The sequence below is a fragment of the Pteropus medius genome, unplaced genomic scaffold, assembly GCF_902729225.1.
Source record: "Pteropus medius unplaced genomic scaffold, Ma_sr-lr_union100, whole genome shotgun sequence".
Lineage (NCBI taxonomy): Eukaryota > Metazoa > Chordata > Mammalia > Chiroptera > Pteropodidae > Pteropus > Pteropus medius.
In genome coordinates, this window is record NW_024349225.1 from 5,920,229 (window position 1) to 5,926,433 (window position 6,205).

Consider the following 6,205-nt stretch of genomic DNA (forward strand, 5'->3'; position numbering starts at 1 on the left):
CAGCCCCGGCTCCCCCCTCGTGCACACCTGGCCCGGCTGAGGGTGTGGTGCAGAGGCTGCGGCCCAGGGAGCCCTCTGGAGGAATGTGCCAGAACCCCCCCAGAGCCCTCTCTCTCTCCCGGGGTGGTCCAGGGCAGAATTCACACAGGTAGCTAGCAGCCCGCCCCTTCTCAAACTGGGAGGCCCGGTGGGAAGTGCGCAAACTCAGAAGTAAGTTGGCAGCCCTGACCAGCTCTGATCTAGAAGAAAGACATCGAGGAAAACAGGCTGGTCTGAGAGTTACCACAGGGCCCAGTTCTTCCTCCGGCCAGGTTAGCAGCCCTACCCCCGGCCCACCCACTCTGCTGACACCTAATCCCTTCCCTCATCACCACCAGGCTGGGCCAAGGGCTCCTTTCCTGAGTCCCTACGATTTCCCTCTCCCATCTACTGTCTAACATCTCTAAGTCCCTGCGCCTGGCGGTGAAGGCGAGGAGATATCGCTCTCCACCCCTAACGACTCGTACAAGATCTAGCTCACAGTCCACGCAAAATAAACGTTCTGTTAAATCGAGTGAGAAAGTGGGTCCACATTTCTATTCCCTTTCCGTCTCACAGCATGTTTCTCCTGCCATTCTCTACAGGCCCCTTAGAAAATGTTTGCTGGGACGAGCTGTTGAATATTATTCACGTCCACTGTGCTAGGTGAAGTGGGCGACAGCTAGGAAACTACAAATCTTGGTATATCCTGCATTGTCCCTTTCCCTAAGGGGACTGGTGGCAATAATTCAGAGAGGTGGCAGTCAAGAAGGCTTTGGTTCCTCCTAGAGATTTAAAAATTACTAGAGGTTTATAGGTATACGGTATATGCAACACAGTGTCCAAAACAACTACTCCTGTTTTTCATCGTTGAAGACAGCAAAGGCCCCCAATAAATTGTTGTCCACTGATTAAATAAATGATCTGTGGATAGTTCTACAGGTGAGAGCAACGTAAGACAATAAACAATACAGGACAGTATGTGATTAAGTGTCAAAGGGTGCAAGAATTTCAGTTTATCCATGTAATTAAGACCAGCATGAGCTGACAGAGCTAGCTTGTCATGGCTTTGTACAGAACACAGAGCTGGAATTAGGTGTCCAGGAATAACTTGGATCCAAACATAGCACCAAAGAACCACAGGGGCCAGGCAGGTTTCTACAAACTGGCTAACACCTACTTGAAAATCTCCAGTAGCAGAAATCGAGGACTAGAAAGAAAACTTTAATTTTCTCATCCCAAGCTCGGTTCTCTTCTACTCTGTCCAGGATTCAAATAAATAACGTAAAGATTCTTCTCTCTCAAAACTCACAGTGTCCAATTACTGCTAACGTTTCAATTTGCAGAGACTAGGTATTTAGAATTTTCCCCTCTAAAAGCTGGTGCTGAACTCACATCCCTGAGCTGCCTGCCCCTTGCACTTCCATCCCTCAGCGCCGTGCAATAACTCACGATCCTGAAGGACCAAGGAACAGAGCCCGGCGAAAATAAGTCCGGAAGGTAAATTTTATTTTAGTGTAGATTACTATAGTTTATTAAATCTCAAAGGATGGAACAGATATTTTCATCTACCATCATTTTTTGGCTAGTGATAATAATGACTAACACGTATATAGTACCTACTATTTGTCAGCTCTGTTGTAAATCCTTTATACATAATAGCCTTTCATTCTTTGAAACAATACTATGAAATAGGTATACTATTAATATCCCCATTTTATAGATGAGAAAACAGAAGCATGGCAAGATCAAGTAACATGCTCAAATTCACACTGCTAGTAAGTGGCAAAGCCAAGATTCAAAATCAGTCAATCTAGTTCCAGAGTCCATAAACTCTTTGTTAGATCAGATTAAAAAGCACCATATAAAAAGGCAAATTCACAATACTGAATGAGTTCGATACGTAGTCAGTGGTTATTTATCAACATCCATTGCACCCCAACTAGATTGTGAACTATGGGCCCACATCAACGAAGCCAAGTCACAATGGACTCTGAACAAAGATTTCGGGTTTTCCTCACATGTTAGCTCTGAAAGGACCCCATCGGTCACCTGGACCTGGGCCAGAAAGTGGGCAGCAGGCCCCCGAGCCCCAGGCCAACCAGCGGCCTCTTTTATGTGAACGATGTGCTCCGATGTTCCTCCGTTCCACCTCTCCTCCCTGCCTTATTCTGGGCCTCTTCGTCCACATAAGCGACCTATCTGGCTCAGGCTTGCGGCCGCCGCTCTATCTTAACATCGTGCCTTGATCGGGGACAATAGCAGCTCCCTCTGCCAATTTGAGAATTTTTCTCTAGCTCGTTGCTGGGGTTAGGAGTATCCTCTTGGTGAAAATCCAACGCCCTGGAGCCAATTGCCAGGGCCAGATCCTGGCTTCACTTCTCATCAAGGCAGGTCAGTCACTTAGTTTTCTCTGAGTCTCGGTTTCTTTATATGCAACGTGGGGATAATAATAGGACACTTAGCTGGTAAGGTTGTTGGGACAATTAAAAGAGTTAATGACCTATCTGGTACTCAGAGCAGCACCAGGTATATAATATGCATTAAACAAGTAAATAATAATAATAATAGTTGTTATTGCTATTATTATCACTAAGCACCATCAGTGTCTCCTTGTTATAATTGTTAACAAATATACGAGAAAGAAGGTTTTTGCTTTAAATTTTCTACTAACTGGTTACTATGATTTTAAAATAAGTTTAAAATCATAATTTTAAACTTCTATGAAACTCTTGGTCTAATCCAAGTTCAAGTCCAAATTATCAACATTTCCTTGGAAGTTGTTAATTAATTTGTATTTTTGCTGCATATCTGGAAATTTCCTTCACGTTCAAATTTGCCTACCAAATGTTTCAAAATTTGTGCATTTAGAACTTCATTATTAATAAGGTGGGGTGGATCTTATATTTCAGGGAACGTGTAAAGATAAGATGGATTTAAATATATTCTTATGATCAATTTGAATTAATTCACGATTTTCAAAAAGGCAACAAAAAACTATTTGCCTTTCCATATGATCCCAATAAATCTTTTTTCAAACCAACAAAAATCGACTTGATGTACACGTAGAAATGGTTAAGATGGTAAATTTTATGTTATAGGTATTTTAACACGATAAAAATGTGACAAAAATCAAATTGATGCTACTACTTAGCAATAAAAGAGAATGAACTACTGATCGTTCTCCCATGAAAGAAGCCAGACACAGAAGACCAGATTCTGTATGATTCCATTTATCTGAAATTCTAGAAAAGGTGAAACTACAAGGAAAACAAGCAAATCTGTGGTTACCAGAGGTAGGGGCCTGGTTGCAATGGGGATGAGGATAATTTGGGGGGATGAATGAAATATTCTGAAATGATAGTGGTCAAAAATAATCAAATTATACTCTTAAAATAGATAAATTTGATTGTATATAAATTATACTTCAATAAAACTGATATAAAAAAATAAAAGAAAAATCTCCTTGATAAGTCAGCAGATACCTTAACTCCAATGTGCAAACTCAAACTCAGGACTGGAAACAGACCAGCGTGTGCATACATTGTGACGAAGCCACAGCACAGGTGAGTTCAGCCCTAACATCCCGCTCGTTCTGATAAGCTCTGAGGAGCTTCAGGCAGAAGGCCATCTCAGCCCTTCGGGCGAAAAGACCATCCAAAAATTGTGAGGGGGACTCCTCTTCTGGAAACCTGTCTGTTTTGGCAATTTATAAAAGGTAAGAGATGCTTTTCTGAAATGTCTGCCTAGGGGCACACTTTTCAAACCCATCTTGGACTTTGGTTCTAGGAAGTCAGCACTTGGGTTTCCCTCTTCTCTTCCCCAAAGTGGTCACATTCATCTGGAGTGTAATCTCTGGTATCAGTGGGGGTGACCTTCTCTGCAGTCGTGCAGTCCCGGAGACCGAGAGGTACTGGGGTGTGGCCGGAAGGCCGAAGCCCTGGAAGTCCCCTTTGTCCATTGTTTCATTTACAGCCAGCTCAGTCATCACCCGGGGACTTTTCGTTTTACAATGCTGTGTAAATCACTTCATAGAACTGCCATCTCTGCACCCCAGCCTCCCACAGAGAATTGCAAGTGACATGTTGAATTTTGCCTTGAGTTCCATCATTACCTTAGTTAACTTTCAGCAGGAATGTCTGGCATGTCACCCGCTTTCAAACTCACTTATGATAAAAACTGAAGCACTGGCTGTTCACATGCCAGCCACGGACAGGACCTCGGTGTCAATTCTCTGCCCTTTATCTCCCCAGATAGTTCTAATTACGTCAGCTTTTGCATAAAGTTTTAAAATGTAAAATAAAGCAATCAGGGAAAAAGATGACTCCCCTTGTTCTTAATTGTAAAAGAAAATGTCCATAAATGGAAATCCAGTGTTTCCTGGATCATCTGGGTAAATTCTCTGAGGTTGGCCAGTCTCCAGAAAACAATGCTCACAGAAGCAGGCCCCCGCCCTGCCTGGAGTGGCAAGCTTCCATTTAATGCAGAAATCTATATGGTCTTCCCACAGCTTGTGCTCAGGGGTAGGGGCCGGACCCAAGCTCAAGTAATGCCTTTTGCTTTTTAAAGGGAGACAATCCTTTTTTCTGTGGTTGACTGAGGATCTGCCTGGGCCAGGAACTGGTGGGAAATCAGAGCTGGGCACAAAGAACACTTCTCCCGCATCTTTTTGATGTAGTTGTTACAGACAGAAATATTCAAATCAAGTATTTGTTTACCAACACAGGTGGAGAGAAGCAAAGAGAGTACATGCTCGGAAAAAGACAAAAGAGGCAGGAAAAAAAAAAAAACAAGAGAGGATAAACATTCTACAAGAGAGAACTTCAGCAGACTCAGGAGCGTGCTAGCTCTTGTGTTCCCTTAGACTGAAATGTGCTCATCCTGTCTGAGATGGCGATTTGAGAGAGTATTTGCTGCCCGTGGTTCCTCAGCCTCTCCAGTGCTTGGACCAGAGATACTGACATTTGAAGGAGAGGCGAACGAGCCCACCGCAGTGAAAATTCTTCCCTGGGTTTCTATGGGGGAGGTCAGGGCGTGACAAGATAAGCTGGAAGCGAACGGTGGCCACACTTAGAGCCCCATACGCCTGCCTTTCAGGAGTCAGAAACAAGTCCAAGAGACAGTGTTTCTAAATGTGCTTCTCAATTTCAATCTGCAATTTTAATAATTAATGTTATAAAGTCTGGGGAACTCTACAGCACTTAGAGGCTGCCTTTGAATAGGAAACTGGGCGCACTTTAAATATCTAGTAACAATTTTGACCATTAGAGTACTGACAGCGAAGCTGGAATCTTCTGGATGTGCCCAGATCAGTGCTTTGCAATTGGCTCCTCACCATCTGTTATGATCCTCATTTCAAGGCCACTCAGGCTCCCTCACAAATCCACGCCCACACCTCTCTCTAGCATTATTATTCAACTACGAGATAAAAACAAAGTAAGCCTCTCACTGGATAAACACACTCTTCTCCCATTAAAAAACAACCACCAAAATGCGTTGGGCCGCCAAACAGAACATTGATTTCCTAGTCCTTATGTCCTGTATTCTGCAGTGACTCCTCTCCTGCAGCTCGGCAATAAAGGCTTGGTTATTAGGGGTGCATTTTCCTTTCCTTTTCACATTACCTTTTGCAATCCTTCCGTGCACAGTGAGTTCAGATCCTTGCGCAACATCGTTTTACAGCATCCAGTCAGGTCTCGACGGTTGTTTTCTCTTGGTCTGACAACTTAATCTGGGTATCAGAGCACTAGATGAAGTAACTCCATCCTTGAACTCCTTAGAATCATTAGAAATTATTTTTGGCCTAGTGCAAAGAGCATGCGCGGTCTGAAAGAGCTCCAGAATCCAGGAGCTGTCTCTATGGCTCCAGCTTTTCTTGGGCCTGGTTACACAGAAATCCCCAAACATCCCTGGATGGTTTTTCTTTTTTTTTTTTAGGAAGCCTGCAGATTGGAATAGACTTTGGTTAAAAGATGGAACCGTTAGACCACAGCAATTATAAAAAGTGCTACCAAGAATCACAGAAAAATCTAGAGACACTTTTCACTAATCTAAAATTTTCTCACAGCCTCAATATGTCTACTTAGGTTTAGGAGGAGAATTAACGCAGTGATTCAGACACCTTAAACCAAAATGATACATTTTCCTCACCCATCTAGCTATTTTAGGTGAATCTATTATAGGCTTG

The 6,205-nt window shown here is 43.1% G+C and overlaps 1 protein-coding gene across 2 annotated transcripts in view; it reads right to left on the reverse strand.

The window, feature by feature from the left end:
* LAMC2 (laminin subunit gamma 2) overlaps positions 1-5,862 on the reverse strand; it is a 56,477-nt gene extending 50,615 nt beyond the window's left edge. For both annotated transcript variants that reach the window (XM_039881276.1, XM_039881275.1), the window contains exon 1: positions 5,643-5,862. The gene's annotated coding sequence lies outside the window, so the exon portion shown is untranslated. The remainder of the gene's footprint in view (positions 1-5,642) is intronic.
* Between the last annotated feature and the right edge of the window lie 343 nt (positions 5,863-6,205).